We start from the raw sequence: 21179 nt of genomic DNA, 5'->3' as shown, positions 1-21179 counted from the left end.
TCGTTCAGCGCGTGTTGGATGTGTCATATTCCAAAACGTAATGCGAATTTAATTTCGTAAAAAGTAGCAAACTCGCAACATGCAAAATGTCATTCTTCTCGTAAAATTTATATCATCATTAAAGAAAGACTCTCCTTTGAAATATAGTCATTTTTGCCATTCATATAACAATCGAACAGCCCGGGGCCCAGCAAGCGATTCACTCGACGGAGTCGTCAGCATAACTCCCTGTCTAACAATGGAGACATTCGCTAGGTAATATCATTCAATGTATTTCCCTTTCGACCGCCGCCATGCCCCGGCACCGACAACGACATTCTCATTACTGTTGGTAATTTCCCGTTTGATTGACACTTTCCCTTTCCAACCCAGAAGACCCTCCACCCCTTATTAGGTAATATGCATCCAACGAAAAGCAACGCTCTTCTGCTCTTTCCTCAACACTCGGATAGTGGATCATGTAAGTTAGCTGTAAGTACTAGCCACGAACGGCATTCAGCGCATAATCACCTCCGTTAAAGGTGGAGAACTACTACCGTGGCCCGGGGGAAGGCCATCCACTGCCCATCCTCTGCGCTGGACGCTGGGAGAATTTCACAAATCATGCCCCCGACTGGCAGCCGCCCGTCGTCGTGGTATTAACGTTGATGATGACCTGCTGAAAGCTTCGACGACCGAACCAAACAACTACGGGTGAATGCTGTCTGTTGGTCGTGTGCGGTGTGGTTGCCCGTTCAGACTTCTTTCTTTCACATTTTGTCTCCGGCTAATGGTGCCAATAAATCCAAAATGAAAAATCGCACCTGCAACGAGAAGAAAAACGAAACGAATGTTGAATGTTGAAATATTATTTTACACTGAGTATGTTTGAATTGTGTTTCAAAATAGAAGTAAGGGAAGCAAAATAAATTTTGATGACATATCATCATTTCAAGAAGATCCCTTACGTTAACCAAAGCAAAACTTTACATTATATTGGGGTGGTTATAGCGGGTTAGGGACAGAAGGTCGAAGGGGCAAATGGTCGAAAAGGACCAAAGGTCGAAAGGGACTAAACGTTGAAAAGACTAAACGTCAAACGGGACAAAAGGTCGAAGGGACAAAACGTTGAACGCGACCAAAGGTCGAAAGAAACAAAAGGTCGAAAAGAGCACAAGGTCGAAAGGAACAAATGATCTAAATAGACAAGAAACTGAAACGCTCTACACAAGTTTTATTCATTTCTTAAATCAACAATATTTTTATCTCTAACCGAGCTATCTAGATATTCATAATATTGTTTCATAGTAATTACTCATTGTTTGAAAATTTCTAATTCTTCAACTTTAATTGATGAGATGAGTGTATTACTCTGCTTGAAGTTAAACGCATTTGATCGGCCTTTTGTCATAGCATAGCATAGCATAAGTGATTGTACAAATCGTGGGTGGCTATACAATGCTCAATTGAGCAAACTTCTGTATATTGACGCAAATCGGTACTTGGGATTAGCACCTTTTCTTATACAGAAGCAGTTGTCTACCTGGTCACCTCTTTACATTCACGGGAGGCAGGAAAGGCATGTTAGTTCAACATCTACTAGAGAAGATGCAGGGAACTCATACTACCTTCATAGATGTCTCAGAAAGGAAATTTGTGATAGTGAGTTGGGTAAATAATTAAGTGCTCTGTTCGGCAATATAGGGCGTGTGTCAATGAAAATATATCACAAAAATTACTAAAATACAGTTTCTTCTATTGCATTAGAAATGTTACCTTTTCTTCAGTCCCTTGTCAGGTCGTCCCGCTTTTCTAAAGTTTTTTTTGTCAGATCTGTCTTTTTTTTTGTCAGATAATATCGTCCTAGGTAAATGACGGCCTCTTAATCTTCCCGTATTTTTTTATTGTGCAGCCAGTTTTATTCAATTTATAATAAACATTTATATGAAAATATGGAAAAATTTATATTTCCTGGATTGCTGCCACACTCACGCCTACCTTCTGTAGCTCACGAGTCAGGAGCCCAACACGTTCAAAGTTCTCACGTTCCAAGATCCGACTTTCCAATTGTTTTCCTTGAATGAAACTTCGTTTCATATTAAATCTAGTCACCCTTTATTTGCCCCTGTCGTTTTCGACATCGTTTCACTTGATCAGTGACGCCTGTCAATTGAATGATGGGTCATGTGAATGACTTTTGGTCGGAAAATGGAAAATTACAGGGAAAACACTTTCATTATCACCAATTTAATATGTATTATTGATTTTGAATTGATGTTTGTGTCTATTATGGTATAAGTCGCTTCAAAAATTGGTTTTGCGGCAAGTTTTCGGAGTGACATGATATGCACCAAAAGTCAAGCGGCTGCTGCTGTCAATTGGATAGACAGGGGTTACTCAATTAGGATCTCTGTACTTAATTCTTATCTGCCTAGGCCAAGCTCACATTCGGATCAAAAAAATCAATTGACATTGAGATTTCACGGCACTGATGAAGGGATTTATGAAAACATGAGAATATGAAAATATCAAATAAAATGAATATGAAAGTATGGAAAAATAAATATATGATAAAAATAACCATACACAAATGGTCGGGGTTCAGCCAAACCACACCAAGTGGCTTTTTGACTGACTCGTGGTATTTTGATCGTAAAAGTAAAACGAAAAATAATTCATATCTATTTATGCATACATTTATTGTAGGATATCCTCAGTTATAGGGCTAAGGGATAACCGATACGATTGATGAATGATTGAATGTGCCACATGAAAATTTGAACAAAACAATGGTTGAATTTCTAATGGCACTTAGTGTGATTTGCAAGAACCCCGGCCGAATGTAATGCGCGAAAAAATGAAAATTTCAAAATATGTATAACAACATGACGATATGAAGACATGAATATGAACATATGAAAATATAAAAATATTGTTTTTTATAGAAACACGAACATTTATAATAAAAATGAATGTAAAAGAATGAAAACAGAATGACAAAATGAAGATATGAAAATATACAAGTGAAAAGCATGAAAATATATAAACTTGAAAATGTGAAAAAACATGAAAGTATAAATAAAAATATCAGAATATAAAAATATGGATGCATATATGAAAATATAAATCATGAACATATGGAAATGTGAAATATAAAAAGTAAACATTCAAACAAGCAAATTTGCAAATTAAATTATGAAAATATGAAACATGACCGTAAGAAAGTATAGGGGGCGTAACCCATTCTGAAAACAAACATTGTTTTATCAATTCCATCGATTATCGGTGTAAATCTGATCGAGCGTCTATTCTCCATGTTAGGAGCGGCTCACAACAGCGTCTGTTCCCCATGTTAGGGGCCGCTGATCATCGTCCGAGTACCAGAGAGGGATTCTAAACTAAAATGTGCACATCATGATGTATCGTGGCAGCAGGGACTATGTCCAAGGGCTTGACGATCCCTCCCCAGGCCATCTGCGAGTTGTGGCGCCTGCCTAGGATGTGGTGGGGTTTGACAGTGGTCCCCGTTAAACCTCTATAAAAAGCTGCATGAATCCGCAAGTAGGCTCCGCCAAAGCGACCGTGTACCGCTCAAAGCGCACAAGCCCAAGTCCTGGTGTTATGTGGGACGCTAAACAGCCCTGACACGACGGTCCTCCGACAAGACAGGAGGTTTGAGCAGGCCCAATAAGCCGCCTTTAAAAACAACTATTACGAACGACATAGAAGATAATACGACTCGATACAATCGGCAACGACCTAGGCGACGAATAAAGGATCACGATTGGAAGCTTGGAACATGGAACTACAAGTCGCTAGGCTTCGCAGGTTGCGATAGGATAATCTACGATGAATTACATCCCCGCAACTTTGATGTCGTAGCGCTGCAGGTAATCTGCTGGACATGACAGAAAGTGTGGAAAAGCGGGCATCGAGCGGCTACCTTCTACCAAAGCTGTGGCACCACCAACAAGCTGGGAACCGGCTTCATAGTGTTGGGTTGGGTGGCAGCCAATCAACGCAAGGATGTGCAAGCTGATTAAAAAAGGCCGTTTCTTCTACTATAGCATCTTCAACGTGCACTGCCCACACGAAGGGAGATCCGACGACGAGTAAGAAGCGTTCTATGCGCAGCTGGAGCAGACATACGATGGATGCCCACTGCGGGACGTCAAAATCGTCATCGGTGACATGAATGCTCAGGTAGGAAGGGAGGAAATGTATTGACCGGTCGTCGGACCGGATAGTCTGCATACCGTATCAAACGACAACGGCCAACGATGCATAAACTTTGCAGCCTCCCGCGGAATGGTAGTCCGAAGCACTTTCTTCCCCCGCAAGAATATCCACAAGGCCACATGGAAATCACCTAATCAAGTAACGGAAAACCAAATCGACCACGTTCTTCTTCTCCGACATCACGAACGTACGCACTTACCGCAGTGCGAATATTGAATCCGACCACTACCTCGTTGCAGTATGTCTGCGCTCAAAACTCTCGACGGTGATCAACACGCGTCGGAGTCGTTCGCCGCGGCTAAACATTGGGCGGCGACAAGACGGTAGCCTAGCCCAAGACTACGCGCAGCAGCTGGAAGTGGCACTCCCAACGGAAGAGCAGCTAGGCGCAGCATCTCTTGAAGATGGCTGGAGAGATATTCCATCCGCCATTGGAAGCACCGCAACCGCTGCACTAGGCACGGTGGGTCCGGATCAGAGAAACGACTGGTATGACGGCGAATGTGAGCAGTTAGTTGAGGAGAAGAATGCAGCATGGGCGAGATTGCTGCAACACCGCACGAGGGCGAACGAGGCACGATACAAACGGGCGCGGAACAGACAAAACTGAAGAGACGGAGGAACTGTACCGCGCTAATAACGCACGAAAGTTCTATGAGAAGTTGAACCGTTCACGTAAGGGCCACGTGCCACAGCCCGATATGTGTAAGGACATAAACGGGAACCTTCTTACGAACGAGCGTGAGGTGATCCAAAGGTGGCGGCAGCACTATGAAGAGCACCTGAATGGCGTTATGGTAGACAACGGTGGCGGTATGGTAATGAACCTAGGAGCACGCGCGCAGGACTTGCGACTTCCGGCTCCGAATCTCCAGGAAATCCAGGAGGAGATTGGCCGGCTGAAAAACAACAAAGCCCCTGGAGTTGACCATCTACCAGGAGAGCTGTTTAAACACGGTGGTGAGGCACTAGCTAGAGCGCTGCACTGGGTGATTACCAAGGTTTGATGATGATGATGATGGTCCCGCCACATACCCCTACAAAGGTTTGAGCTAGACGATTTATCTTTAAGATAATTAATTGAATGATATAATAACAATTTAATCAGATTTGCAAAAAACAAAAAACGATCTGATTACCATCACAGATATGAATTACTTAACTTTTCATTACTATCCAGCAAAAAAGGTAAATTAAGAAAAAAAAACTGTTGTTTTCATCTACAGATTCTCATAAGCATCGGTAGTGATACTTCGAGTTTATACTAAAATGCAAAACTTGTGATACCTCTCGCACAGATTTCAAAAGTTCCACCAAGAATCGCGTTTCATGTTTATACAAGACCACTTAACGTTTATCCTCGTAAGCATCAATAAAATTAATAATCTAAGTCGTCAACAAAACTAAAACTTGTGTTACCGCTCCGTCGATATCAAAAGTTTCGGTATCAACCACGGGAACAAAACTCTACCAGATAGCCCATTACTAATCCGAAGAATCATTCAAACAGTTGAAAATGCGCAAGACTGTACATAAATTTTAAAAATCATCCATATCTGCTTTGCGCGCGCGAGACTCAAACTTTTGTAGACTACACAAAAAAAGGTCAAATTACAATTACGTCAATATATATAAAATCCATCATCATCATCGAGGCGAACAAAACAGTTTATCAGTGCCTCAATAAATAAAAAATACAATTGTCCAAACAAACAATCCGTAGGTCAAACTTCGTCAAGATACAAAATTTATTGAATTATAAAAGGTCAACTAAGTAGCTGCTTAAAAGGCAGCTTTTACTTGTGAAACACAAAGTCCCTTAAACTGTGATAATGTAGTTCCACGTTTGATATGTGTAGGCATCGAATTGAAATAATTGATACCTTAAAAAAAAACAATGAATTTTGTGAAGCTCCATGCAAAAAGTACGGTGTTCTTATATCTCCCGCGTTTCTAGTGTTATATCTATGAATGTCACTTCCTCTTTCAATTCGATCACACAAATATCGAGGCAGCAATCCGTTAATTACTTTAAAAATGAACACCATTGTCAAATACACAATTCTTTGCTTCACCGAGAGCCACTGCAAAGCATCCAACAAAAAAGTTGAGGAAGTGAATCTGCTACATCTCAAAATCAAACGCATAATCTTATTCTGCAAACGCTGCAATCTAGATATTTGTGTCTGGTTTGCTAATAACAAAATGGAAGGACAAAAGTCCAAGTGAGGAGAGATGATTCATTTGTACAACTGTATTTTGATAGCAATATTTAATTCGTTTTTCAGTCGACAGAGGATTCCATACTTCTTGGCTATTTTCTTGATGACATTGTCAATGTGTTGGTCAAACTTCAATTTATCATCAATAATCACGCCAAGATATTTAATTTCCCGTACGCGATCAAGTGTCTCGTCATCAATTTTCACAGAGACATTATCTATTGAACGATTTCGCGAAATAATCATATACTTTGTTTTACTAATATTCAATTTCAACTGTTTGTACTTCAACCATCTACTTAAAGAATGCAAATCTTCATTTAAGCGTTCAATCGCATCTTCTAAGTCTCTAGCTGCAATGAATAACACAGTATCGTCTGCAAATAAGTTTATATCACAAAAACGTAAAACCCGTCGCATGTCATTTATATACATAATAAACAAAAGGGGCCCCAGTACACTTCCCTGTGGCACTCCTAGGGTGTTCTCCACGGGACGAGATACAGAATCATTAAAAGCAGTCCGTTGAGTTCTGTCAGACAAATAGCTTTTAAACCAATTGTATGCAGAACCCGAAATTCCAAAGCGCTCTATGGTTTTCAACAATAAGGGCCTATAAATTGTCTCAAAAGCGCGTTTCAGATCCAAGAACACAGCAGCAATCGTATCTTTACGCTCTATGTTTTCTTTCCACTTACCTAATACCAAGTTCAAAGCGGTTTCGAAGGAGTGACCTCCCGGTAACCTGATTGTTCCGGTATCAACAAGCTATTACTATTTAAATACATAAGTAGCTGGCCTTTCACAACAAGTTCTAAAATTTTCTCTACTATGTGCAACATGTTGATGGGACGAAACTCTTCGGCTTTAATCGTTCCAGCAACTTTTTGAATTGAATCACTAACGATTCCTTCCAAACTTGCGGCACGTGCCCAGTTTGCAATGATTCATTTATCAGGTCCAGCAGGTTGTGTCCGATGACATGAAAGCAATCTTGTATAATTTTAGCATTAACATTATCAATACCAGCCGTTTTTCCTAAATTAAAACAAATCGTTTCAAGTTCTTGAAATGTTATGGGTGAAAACTTTCGAATCTTAAGTTACTGTTGACTGGTTGTTTTATTTCGTCAGGTTCATCCACTAACTCGATAGATCGGTTAATGGTTGAAACACTGTCGACAAAATAATCATTAAATTTAGACGCAATTACTTCTTCTGACTCTTCTAATGTGCCATTAAAAGTTATGGATCGCGGTTTACAAGAACTAGGTTTTAACAAAGATTTTAATATTTTCCATAACTCTTTGCTGTTGTTTTGATGCTGATAAATTTTCCTCTGAATATATTCGCATCGAGTATGCTTTAAACATTGCGAATATTTATTCCGCGCAACCTGGTACCTATTCCAATGATTTTCATTATTACTTTTACGATTTTTTTGTACAACTTATCTGTTAAACGTTTAAGACGTAAAAGATCTAGATTGTACCAGCTGTTTGAATTATTCAAAGTTACTAATTTCTGTTCAACTAATTGATTGGTACAGGATTTTAAGACGCTCGTGATAACAGCTGCTCTTTGATCTAAATTACCAGTATTTTCTCGAAAATCCACGTTTGTTTCGATAAGGCTTGTAATTGCTTGTTTCGAATATTTTCTCCAGCACTTAAGTTTTACCAAATCGTTATTATTACTACTGTCATCTGTAATGCTAATGACTAGTGTTTCATGATCGGTTACTTTTAAATCACAATTCGTAACACTAGTGACAGAATCAAAGTTAGAGTAAACATGATCAATCAAAGTTCTACTGTTCCGAGAAATACGCGTATACTCATTTACTTTTTGTTTTAAATTAAAAAAGTCAACTAATCGCTTCAAATGATTCGAATTTGAATCGTCACACCAATTGATATTAAAATCGGCAGCAATAACATTTAATTTACTAGGATCCATAAACGACTCTAACCAGTTTTCAAAAATTTCCAAAAAATGCTGGTCATTAGCACTGGGAGAGTGATATAAAATACCGTAATTACCCAACTTCATGCCACGTACAACTGCAATGCCTAAGAACCAATTGCCATCGCAAACTTCGTCCAATTGAAGCTTGAACTGAACTGATTCTTTGACATAAATAGCAACTCCGCCGGTGTGTCTCGAATGTGATAGACAAGCAGCAACACTATATCCCGGAATACTATATTGATCAAATGCTTCTAAGTTAACAATATGAGTTTCAGATAGAAATACTAAAAGTGGACGTTTATCTTCTACAATCTTACGTAGTGCAACGTAGTTTGTAGACAAACCAGCAATATTCAAATACAAAATATCTAAATTATTCACATTTCTACTGGAACTTGGTTGCTATTCATTGAAACGTAAGCTGCTCTTTTTACGATCAAATAACCTTTTATAAACTTTACACTCAGTACTAAATGCTCCGTGGTTTACGTCCAGATTCATTTTACGTTCTTTATTTGTTTCAAACAATTGATACATTTCAAAGCAGTTGACGTGCAATCAGATGTTTTGTGACCTTCACTGCACTTAGAACACGCAATACTATTCTTGCATTCCGTACTCATGTGCCCAAATTCTCCACATTGGAAGCATCTTAGAACACTAACTTCGGGAACTACAAGGCACCGATCAAACCTTATATTCACTTTCTTCGCGGTCAGCAAGCAACTATGAGTATCCTTATCGACTTCAATCACAACATTGTATTTGTTGTACTTGAAACGTGGATTTTCGTACGTCCTGATAACCTTTACTTCATTTATAGCGATGTCTTCATTTTGATTTTTTAAGTTTGGAAGGATGAGGTTCTGCCGCAGGAGTGGATGGAAGGTGTCGTTTGTCAAAAAGGGCGATAAGCTGGATTGTAGCAACTACCGCGCAATCACATTGCTGAACGCCGCCTACAAGGTACTCTCCCAAATTTTATGCCGCCGACTAACACCAATTGCAAGAGAGTTCGTGGGGCAGTAGCAGGCGGGATTTATGGGTGAACGCTCTACCACAGACCAGGTGTTCGCCATACGTCAGGTATTGCAGAAATGCCGCGAATACAACGTGCCCACACATCATCTATTTATCGACTTCAAAGCCGCATATGATACAATCGATCGGGACCAGCTATGGCAGCTAATGCACGAAAACGGATTTCCGGATAAACTGATACGGTTGATCAAGGCGACGATGGATCGGGTGATGTGCGTAGTTCGAGTTTCAGGGGCATTCTCGAGTCCCTTCGAAACGCGTAGAGGGTTACGGCAAGGTGATGGTCTTTCGTGTCTGCTATTCAACATCGCTTTGGAGGGAGTAATACGAAGGGCAGGGATTGACACGAGTGGTACGATGTTCAATAAGTCCGTCCAGCTATTTGGCTTCGCCGACGACATAGATATTATGGCACGTAACTTTGAGAGGATGGAGGAAGCCTACATCAGACTGAAAAGCGAAGCTAAACGGATTGGACTAGTCATCAACACGTCGAAGACGAAGTACATGATAGGAAGAGGCTCAAGAGAGGTCAATGTAAGCCACCCACCACGAGTTTCTATCAGTGGTGACGAAATCGAGGTAGTTGAAGAATTCGTGTACCTGGGCTCACTGGTGACCGCCGATAACGATACCAGCACAGAAATTCGGAGGAAGTGGTGGCATAGTGGCTGGAAATCGTACGTACTTTGGACTCCGTAAGACGCTCCGATCGAATAGAGTTCGCCGCCGTACCAAACTGACTATCTACAAAACGCTTATAAGTAGGGCTTCCATTCCCGGAAACGATTTCCCGGGAAATCGTATTTCCCGGGATTCCCGATTCCCGGGATTTATGTATCAGTTTCCCGAATTTCCCGGGAAATGAAAATACTAAAATATTTTGTAATAATTGTCTTATTTTTTTTTTAATTTGATGATATCAATTACATTTTTGCACTAGCATCATCTCACTATTTATTTCACTTTTGAATTTTAAGTTAAGTTACAACTGAAAATGTTACAGAATCATACGGTGCATTCCAACACGTGTTGAAGAGAGGCGAGACAAAGAACCAGTTTGTATCTATCGTTCATTTATTCAGTAGGTTCATACGTCTGTAAGCGTTGTGAAGTCGAATTAAAAAAATAGTGTCTTTGGTGAAACAGCAGAGCTATCAATGTTCGCAAATACTAAGGCAATAGCAGTGACCGCTTTGGCAGGTTTGTCCTATTATTGTCAAAGGTTTTTTAAGACCTTCAATCCTTTTTGATTCAATTCCCGAACAGACTCATATTTCGCAGACTCGTTTGTATTTTGAGATATTTCTGAAATACTTCATTTGAATATTTTATAATATTGGTGGGCTAACAGATCTTGATGGAAAAACAGATTTTATGTCTTTAGTATGCAATCATTACAACTGTCTTACATCAAATACTCGAAAAACTTTTGCAATTCGATACGTTTCAGGTGCTGTTCGGCATTTCAAGCAAAGTTTGACCGAAAAATATGTTATAGTCAGGATCATTAAAGTACGACAATCAAGCACTCGCTTTAAAGCTCTTTTTTTATTTCGAATGGAAGAATTCTTATTTCAAATATTTTATCTGCTTTAAATACAAAACGTGTTCAAGTGGACGTACATGAATAAAAATGGTTTATCCTTCATTGACCAGAAGATTCTATGCACTAAAAAAAGTCGTCGAGTATAAGAATAGTTCATGTTGGGAATATTTTGGCGATAATAGAGGAGAATCTCTCGAAGCCGTCGTTGACCAAAAACTGGGAAAAATGCGGATACAACCTGAAAAAGTTTTTTAAAAAATATGGAAAAGTAGCACATAGTGGAGCTCATCAGGACACTGCAGATCTTACTCTTGATCCAGAGCAGATGCTGATACTGACATTGCGAACGTTTTGTAGAAGGAGTAAACGCTTTTCGAACTGAACAAAATCTTTCTCAGGCTTTCAACAACTCTTTCCTCATTTGAGGACAGAATAGCAAGCCTCCCTGATGTCGAATGTATATTTTCAAAACCATATTTTACGACTTACGATTTAGAATTAGTTTCGAGAGTTTTTTTTATTTCCCGGGAAATTATTATTTCATTTCCCGTTTCCCGGGAAGTTGATTCCCGGGAAAAATGGAAGCCCTACTTATAAGTAGTAGTAGTTCGGGAATTCCTCCGGAAGTTCCTCCGGGAATTCCTCCGGAAGTTCCTCCAGGAATTCCTCCGGAAGTTCCTCCAGGAATTCCTCCGGAAGTTCCTCCGGGAATTCCTCCAGAAGTTCCTCCGGAAGTTCCTCCAGGAATTCCTCCGGAAGTTCCTCCGGAAGTTCCTCCGGGAATTCCTCCGGGAATTCCTCCGGAAGTTCCTCCAGGAATTCCTCCGGAAGTTCCTCCGGAAGTTCCTCCAATTCCTCCGAAGTTCCTCCGGGAATTCCTCCGGAAGTTCCTCCGGGAATTCCTCCGGAAGTTCCTCCGGGAATTCCTCCGGAAGTTCCTCCGGGAATTCCTCCGGAAGCTCCTCCGGGAATTCCTCCGGAAGCTCCTCCGGGAATTCCTCCGGAAGTTCCTCCGGGAATTCCTCCGGAAGTTCCTCCGAGAATTCCTCCGGAAGTTCCTCCGAGAATTCCTCCGAGAATTCCTCCGGAAGTTCCTCCGGGAATTCCTCCGGAAATTCCTCCGGAAGTTCCTCCGGGAATTCCTCCGGAAGTTCCTCCGGGAATTCCTCCGGAAGTTCCTCCGGGAATTCCTCCGGAAGTTCCTCCGGGAATTCCTCCGGAAGTTCCTCCGGGAATTCCTCCGGAAGTTCCTCCGAATTCCTCCGGAAGTTTCTCCGGGAATTCCTCCGGAAGTTCCTCCGAAAATTCCTCCGGAAGTTCCTTCGAGATTCCTTCGGGAATTCCTCCGGGTATTCCTCCGGGAATTCCTCCGTAAGTTCCTCCGGAAGTTCCTCCGGGAATTTCTCCGGAAGTTCCTCCGGGAATTCCTCCGGAAGTTCCCCCGGGAATTCCTCCGGAAGTTCCTCCGGGAATTCCTCCGGAAGTTCCCCCGGGAATTCCTCCGGAAGTTCCCCCGGGAATTCCTCCGGAAGTTCCCCCGGGAATTCCTCCGGAAGTTCCCCCGGGAATTCCTCCGGAAGTTCCTCCGTGAATTCCTCCGGAAGTTCCTCCGTGAATTCCTCCGAAGTTCCTCCGGAAATTCCTCCGGAAGTTCCTCCGAATTCCTCCGAAGTTCCTCCGGGAATTCCTCCGGAAGTTCCTCCGGGAATTCGTCCGGAAGTTCCTCCGGGAATTCGTCCGGAAGTTCCTCCTGAATTCCTCCGGAAGTTCCTCCGAATTCCTCCGAAGTTCCTCCGGAATTCCTCCGGAAGTTCCTCCGAATTCCTCCGGAAGTTCCTCCGAATTCCTCCGGAAGTTCCTCCGGGAATTCCTCCGGAAGTTCCTCCGAATTCCTCCGGAAGTTCCTCCGGGAATTCCTCCGGAAGTTCCTCCGAATTCCTCCGAAGTTCCTCCGGGAATTCCTCCGAAGTTCCTCCGGGAATTCCTCCGGAAGTTCCTCCGAAATTCCTCCGAAGTTCCTCCGGGAATTCCTCCGAAGTTCCTCCGAATTCCTCCGAAGTTCCTCCCAATTCCTCCGGAAAATCCTCCGAATTCCTCCGGAAGTTCCTCCGGGAATTCCTCCGGAAGTTCCTCCGAATTCCTCCGGAAGTTCCTCCAATTCCTCCGAAGTTCCTCCGAATTCCTCCGGAAGTTCCTCCGGGAATTCCTCCGGAAGTTCCTCCGGGAATTCCTCCGGAAGTTCCTCCGGGAATTCCTCCGGAAGTTCCTCCGGGAATTCCTCCGGAAGTTCCTCCGGGAATTCCTCCGGAAGTTCCTCCGGGAATTCGTCCGGAAGTTCCTCCGAATTCCTCCGAAGTTCCTCCGAATTCCTCCGGAAGTTCCTCCGAATTCCTCCGAAGTTCCTCCGGGAATTCCTCCGAAGTTCCTCCGAATTCCTCCGGATTTTCCTCCGTGCGTTCCTCCGGAAGTTCCTCCGGGAATTCCTCCGGAATTTCCTCCGGTAATTCCTCCGGAAGTTCCTCCGGGAATTCCTCCGGAAGTTCCTCCGGGAATTCCTCCGGAAGTTCCTCCGGGAATTCCTCCGGAAGTTCCTCCGGGAATTCCTCCGGAAGTTCCTCCGGGAATTCCTCCGGAAGTTCCTCCTAGAATTCCTCCGGAAGTTCCTCCGAATTCCTCCGAAGTTCCTCCGGGAATTCCTCCGAAGTTCCTCCGGGAATTCCTCCGGAAGTTCCTCCGGGAATTCCTCCGAAGTTCCTCCGAATTCCTCCGAAGTTCCTCCGAATTCCTCCGAAGTTCCTCCGGGAATTCCTCCGGAAGTTCCTCCGAATTCCTCCGAAGTTCCTCCGGGAATTCCTCCGGAAGTTCCTCCGGGAATTCCTCTGAAGTTCCTCCGAATTCCTCCGAAGTTCCTCCGAATTCCTCCGGAAGTTCCTCCGAATTCCTCCGAAGTTCCTCCGGGAATTCCTCCGGAAGTTCCTCCGAATTCCTCCGAAGTTCCTCCGAATTCCTCCGAAGTTCCTCCGGAAGTTCCTCCGGGAATTCCTCCGGAAGTTCCTCCGGAATTCCTCCGAAGTTCCTCCGAATTCCTCCGAAGTTCCTCCGGGAATTCCTCCGGAAGTTCCTCCGGGAATTCGTCCGGAAGTTCCTCCGAATTCGTCCGGAAGTTCCTCTGGGAATTCCTCCGGAAGTTCCTCCGGGAATTCCTTCGGAAGTTCCTCCGAATTCCTCCGAAGTTCCTCCGAATTCCTCCGGAAGTTCCTCCGGGAATTCCTCCGGAAGTTCCTCCAGAATTCCTCCGGAAGTTCCTCCGAATTCCTCCGGAAGTTCCTCCGAATTCCTCCGGAAGTTCCTCCGAATTCCTCCGGAAGTTCCTCCGGGAATTCCTCCGGAAGTTCCTCCGGGAATTCCTCCGGAAGTTCCTCCGAATTCCTCCGGAAGTTCCTCCGGGAATTCCTCCGAAGTTCCTCCGAATTCCTCCGGAAGTTCCTCCGGGAATTCCTCCGGAAGTTCCTCCGGGAATTCCTCCGGAAGTTCCTCCGGGAATTCGTCCGGAAGTTCCTCCGGGAATTCCTCCGGAAGTTCCTCCGGGAAATGAAATGAATTAAAAAATTTAAAATATTTTTTTTTCGATTTTGTCACATACCCTGTTTTATCACCCCAAAATTCACCAGGGGGGTGATAAAATCGGGATATTACTGTATTGTGAATTGTATAAAATACGACAGACTTTAGTGGGCTGGTCACTTAGTGCGCATGTCGGAAGAAAGAATAGCGAAAACAATATTCAACTGAAAACCAGATAGGGGCCGGCGACTTCGTGGGAGGCCACGAATACGCTGGCTGCACGTGATGGAATCGGACCTGGGGACCCTGAACGTTCGGGAAAACTGGAGTAATATTGCCCAAGCCCATCGTAGATTATAGCGACATTACAATCTCTACTGCCAGTGTCCTCACAAAGCTCAAAGAAGGAAATGTCACCAGTAATGAGCGTCCATTTCTATTGCTACCCGTTCTTGCATTCACTCCAGCACTAAAGCGTATTATTGTTGTCACATCGCAACAAGTGGCATTCATTCAGCGTTTGAAACTGAGTGAAGCACACTAATGAGCACCCCCATTATACCAAAGCCCAAATGAGAAGGTGACTAGGACTAAACATGGTCCACCACCATGGACAGATGCGAAAAATACGATCTCCCAGTTTAAACGACCTTCTGAAACGCGTTGCTTGGCTTGCCTGGTGCATGTTCGGTTGCCGCACGGCGACGGCAGCAATATATCCTCTATGGTGGCTTTTTTTAGCAAGTGTGAACTTTCACTATGCCGCAGTCAGTGGATGTAGTCGAAAAAGTTTTCTACCGGGAATACCGAAATGACATTCGGTTGAAGCTTCAGTAAACTGTTTTCCTAACAGTAACGTTCGTAGTGTCTAGTTCTAATACAAGACGAGTCAAGGACGAAACACTGCAGAAGAGCAGATGGTCGGAATATTCGCTACAAATGAGTTGAACAATCCAAATATGATATTTTAGATTTGTCGAATTGAACATCAAAATCTATAGGGAATACAAATTAATTATTCATCCGTTTCCGCCTTTTGATCAAACAACAACGTGTGAATCAAACAAGTGATGATGAAACTGAAAATTTGGTCAACATGCAATTGGGTTTCTTATCTCAAGATAAGTGCCACTGATTTCACACTGTGTTGTCGGTACTCTTAATGTGCATTACTCAAGTGTCATTATCTCTTTGTAGTCAGTGGCTGAACTGTTGCATGTACTACACCTTTGTAATTAGCATACTCTCGAGGTTCACTGACTGTTGACGTCCGCCCGTATTGGAACGTGCTCGATCTGAAGGCGGTTGAGTGACACGCGAATAGACACTATCAGCACTTGTTATGATGTTTTTTTTTCTGTCACATTGTTGGACGGAAACATCAAAAACTATGACGAGGCACTTTTGGTGGCACCTGTCCCCGCGGGTGCAATGAATTAGGATAATAACAGTCCGGTCGTTAGTCGAGAAGTGCTAAAACCGGATTAGGCCACCGAAAATTAGTCGGAATCAACAGAAAGAGGCAGAATCGGAGGAAGCTCATGCGTTTAAACTATGGCTATCTGATGTGAGTAATGGGTCGATGGCTCCTTTTGGAAACCGTTTCTCAATGCCTTTCACAATTTCAATGATTGATAGTAGCCCCTAATGGGAAATCAGTGCCCTAATGGATAATACTGTTCTGTGGAATTCTTTGTTGAAAACACCGGTCATGGAATGGATCTTCTCGGGGGTCATGTCTTTTGTGTAGCAACAAACTGCGGGATGCTATTTCCTATGAATGATTCCATAATGGTCTTTTGTGAATGCCTACCACCTGTTGCCTTGATTACAAGAAGCCAAACAAAAAACATCGGATAGAAATAGATTCATTTATTTATAGCATTTCGACGAATGTGTAAATGATCGAAATTTAAAATACTCAACAATTATAAATTATAAAATATACAAAACATTGAAAAATACAAACACCACAAATTAAAAAAAACAAAATTTGTTATTTTCAAAAACAAAATTGAAATACAAACTTTTTTCTTAAACTTAATGTAAACAACAACAAAAAAACCTTTTAAGAAATATCAATTTTATGGTTATTACTAAATTTGCTAAATACCAAATTTACAGAATTTACAAAATTGCCAAAATTTAAAAAAATGCGAAATTTACAAAAGTTACAAATTAAAAAAAAATCTAAAAAGTTCAATAATTGGATTTCACAATTTTTATCAACAGCCTATCAGCTTCATTTAGCTCATCAAAAGTGCTTGAAATGAGCAGAATGAGTAAACAAATAAAAAGTGTGCAATAACCAACAAACCCATATAATCCAACAGCCAACACCAACATATAGTTCGTCATCATTGCGGTGGGCTAATATAATATTTGCCGAGGCCTCCATTCATGCATCCGGTGGGCCACTCCTTCCTCAGTACGCGAGCGTATCCATTCTGTGCCTCGTACGCTCCAAGCGAAACCAGATGATCCCAAAAGATATAGCACGATATGGTAGCTGAAGCGAACCAACCAAACCGCGGTCGGATCCAGCTGAATTTGTGCAGCAACTGTAAATACTAACGAAAGTATGATGTCTATGTAAATAAGCAGTTTTGTAGGAGCGCACCCGCGGGTCGAATTCTAAGAAAGTAAGCTGCATTTGCTAGAAATAATTATTCCATTGCGAGTTCGGAACTAAACACGCCGGTTAGTCGGGGTCAGGGAATTTGGAAATTGTTTTTGCCGTTGAAACCAAAACAAACCACGAATGGTATCACTGATTCAGTTCATTGGTTTCAATATTGTCCCACAAGAGAATATTCGATTGCCAACCATTCGATCCTTAGATTGACACGGCCATCTTTGCTACTCCGTACGACATGTCATCTGCATGTCGAACGTCTACAAAATATCTACATAGTCAAAACAAACATAAGGCGATTACGAATGCGTAGTTGTTATCGGTAACGGCAGCTTCTGTTGGAGTTGTTGTCGTTTCGTTGCAGAGAACCATATCACCCACAACAGAAACATTCTCGCTTCGAATAATTAAGAATTCAAACAAGCCTGCCGTTCGATTTGTCTTCTTTGTCTTCTTTGTCTTCTTTGTCTTCTTTGTCTTCTTTGTCTTTTTTGTCTTCTTTGTCTTCTTTGTCTTCTTTGTCTTCTTTGTCTTCTTTGTCTTCTTTGTCTTCTTTGTCTTCTTTGTCTTCTTTGTCTTCTTTGTCTTCTTTGTCTTCTTTGTCTTCTTTGTCTTCTTTGTCTTCTTTGTCTTCTTTGTCTTCTTTGTCTTCTTTGTCTTCTTTGTCTTCTTTGTCTTCTTTGTCTTCTTTGTCTTCTTTGTCTTCTTTGTCTTCTTTGTCTTCTTTGTCTTCTTTGTCTTCTTTGTCTTCTTTGTCTTCTTTGTCTTCTTTGTCTTCTTTGGCTTCTTTGTCTTCTTTGTCTTCTTTGTCTTCTTTGTCTTCTTTGTCTTCCTTAACTTCCTTGTCGTTTCAAACAAATTTAACAGATTGATGAGTTGCTAAGTGATCTCAACAGTTTTTTTTTCATTAGGTCATAACAGAGTACAACCATCCAAACACTTCTAATGAAAATTAACATCAGTGCAAACTAGTCGGGGGTTTCGAAATTATTCATAAATTTATCTTCATCTATGTGGGTCTATCACCATGCATGAGCATCAGCATCATCATTATCGTATAGTCTTGTAATGAACTACCCATCCCAGCTATCAGTAAACCCGCAGAACACGTCATGGACTGAGTCATATGAAGTAATAAATCGTAATTGTTATTGTTAATTAAATAAACCGACAGCATGACACCATCATCGTCGCTGTTCACTCAGCAGACGATTTATAATCCCCATTTTCAATAATCATTTTGCATTTACAATATTTGCCAACATGCAAGCCAACTTTGTCATAGACTTCTTCTCCAGTCCGCAGTGAATGCCACCCTCCTGCATCATGCGCCTACGTAAGAATTATCTAATCGACCTCGCCAAATACGCGGATGCGATGTCTCCCGATTTAAAAGCCTCATTATCATATATTCACCACCGTGGTTTATGTCTGATAGAAACCTGATAGGGGTTCTGCAAATATTAGAAACCTGTTTCGGCTCAAAAATTGAATCGTTACGTTAGTTGACCGATTTACAGACGAAAGTGAAACCATACTGAAGACGACGACTAGCACGTCGGGGTGTCCCAAGCGCCACTGCCGACCGCACGTATTGCACCTGGCTAATCAGTTCATGCTGAGTTTGGCGGAAAGAGAGATAACGAAATAGCAAATTACTTTATGCATTTTTGTTCGCCAGTGACCTCCACAACTATTGCTTCGACAGAAATTGCACCTATTTCACATGGCTATGGTTATCAGCAGATTATTTGCTATTTTTTTAAATCATGTGAAATGTTTCATTTTACTGGTTTGCACAAACATTTTCTGTACAAATTGGTATTATTTATTTTGCTTTCAATTACGTTCACATTCACTCATAGAAATTGACCACATTTCAAATTTGCATTTCATAATAAATCTACATTGAGCACCAATGAAAATTTTATTCGTGCAAATAGTCAGACTGACACCAAGTGAATGAAAAGTACCGTGTGGCTGTCGAAATGTCCCCGGTGGAGATTGATGGTTATCAATCAATAATAATGTCGTTTAAGTAGGCTAGATGTACCAGTTGTGGCTATAGCACCAGTTGTCGCACTAGTGCTTTATATGCCAAATGGTCAATCAAATCACCGCAAACCAAGTTCATATCGATGAAGCATATTCATTTGATACGATAATACCCTTGATTTCCTCCCAAACAAGCAAAGTATAATTGTAAAAATTGTTTTGCTTAATTTTTGGCGTCCTTCGCACCAGTTGTCGCACTAGTGGTCCCAATTTGGCCAGTCCCATAAGAAAACAATGGGGTTTGCCAAATAAGGAACCAAAATTAAGAATAGTGTCACAACTGGTGCATGCGTTCCTATTATGGATTAATCAATTTTGAGGATAATAACAAATTTTATTGTGGTTTTCACAGCTGTTTTAAGGAACATGAAGTAAAATCTTTCGCTTGATATATAAAGTCCACCCACATGCCTTTTACTTATTAAAAAAAAATTGTCTTTGTGTATGGCGACAATTGGTACACCCACCCTATAGGAACAGGGTTTAATACGGGAGCTTGGGCGGTTTGTCACTACCATCGTTTCAATCATTCCAATAATTGAAGGCAGCAAAGGGAGAGGAAGTTTAATCTACGTATAGGACTGCAGCACTGCTTGTATAAATTTGCTCATCAAATCGTTTTTGTTGAAGCGCTATGTTCTAAACAAAATGTTGTAGATTGTATATGTCATACAGAACCATGGTTCCGTAAAGTGTTATACACGCCTGAGCCTACCAAATGAACGAACTTGATAAAAAAAACATAGTGTTGTAGATTCTAAAAGCAATGGACTGGCAATCGAGAAGAGGGGTTCGAATTTTTACCTTAATAACTTTCCTTGAAGCAAAAACTTTGTACGTTAGTATCTCAGCCGTTTCTAGATTGATTTTCAATTTTCGCCTGTTCAATGGAGGAAGAGTCAACACTTCTATACTGCCCGTAATCGCATATTTGTCCCATCTTTTTATGTCTTCTTTCTCTATGGCCCTACATTCCACCTTGAACTTGGCCTACTTTTAAACTTAGTATATATTCTAATAGCAGTTCCTCAGAAAAGATGGTATGCGATCATGGACTGTATACCGTGGACCTCCGGTAATTTGACCGTTCTTAATCTGAACACTTTTCAATTTGAGCCACGTTCGTTTGAACATCGTTCAAATTAAAAATGGTTCAAACCTCATTTAGCACGAGGAATTGAGAAAAGAAAAATGCAACATCGTGAAACGGAACGCAGAATCAAAACAAACCAGTAAAGAGAGCAGCCAGAAATCAGAATTCATATATGAAATAATGAGTATAATGAATGTACATTAGAGTGGTTCAAAAAATCGACCCCACTCCACAGCGCCCATCCGATTCCCCACCATGCTCTGAGTGTCCTCCGAAAACCTGAGCCCATTCGGATCAAAACTAATTCAGCACAAGCCGTTTCAAGGTTGCATGCAAATTAGTATGGGGAAACTTATTTTTTCACCACACCGTCAATGACGCCCCCCCCCCCCATCAAGCGCAGGTTAAAAGAAAACCGACATAGCCAAAAGGAACACTCAACAGCCTTCACTCAGTGAAGAAAACCGCATCGCAATTAATCGTTCCAATAATTAGTAATCGAATTTAATATAGGGTAAATGACCCAATAGTGGAGGAACTAAGCACTTTCCCTCGCTGTTTTGGCTCTCAAAACTGGTACATATTTTGTTTCGCTTACCTTGTAGGTGTATCCAAAAGCTATTGGACTTATATAAATAGCAAAAATATTCATAATTGTGCTCTAAAATTAAACCACCAATTATTGGTACAGTGTTCCAATAGTTGAGGTATTTTTTAATTTGTGTTCCTATAGTTGCGAATCTCATTGTTTTTCTATGGGACTCGCAACTATGGGAGCACTACCGCAACTATTGGTGCAAAGACAAAAAATATTAAAATGTTTTAACGATAA

General features: G+C 41.6%; 1 protein-coding gene across 2 annotated transcripts in view; it reads right to left on the bottom strand.

The window, feature by feature from the left end:
- LOC134225421 (uncharacterized) overlaps positions 1 to 21179 on the bottom strand; it is an 850799-nt gene that overhangs the window by 712959 nt on the left and 116661 nt on the right. The window contains exon 2 of one of the 2 annotated variants that reach the window (XM_062705490.1): positions 511 to 803. The exons of the other annotated variant lie outside the window; for it this stretch is intronic. The gene's annotated coding sequence lies outside the window, so the exon portion shown is untranslated. The remainder of the gene's footprint in view (positions 1 to 510; positions 804 to 21179) is intronic. 2 annotated transcript variants of the gene reach the window in all.

This window comes from Armigeres subalbatus, chromosome 3 (assembly GCF_024139115.2).
Source record: "Armigeres subalbatus isolate Guangzhou_Male chromosome 3, GZ_Asu_2, whole genome shotgun sequence".
NCBI classification, from domain to species: domain Eukaryota; kingdom Metazoa; phylum Arthropoda; class Insecta; order Diptera; family Culicidae; genus Armigeres; species Armigeres subalbatus.
This window is presented reverse-complemented; position numbering and strand designations above follow the sequence as displayed.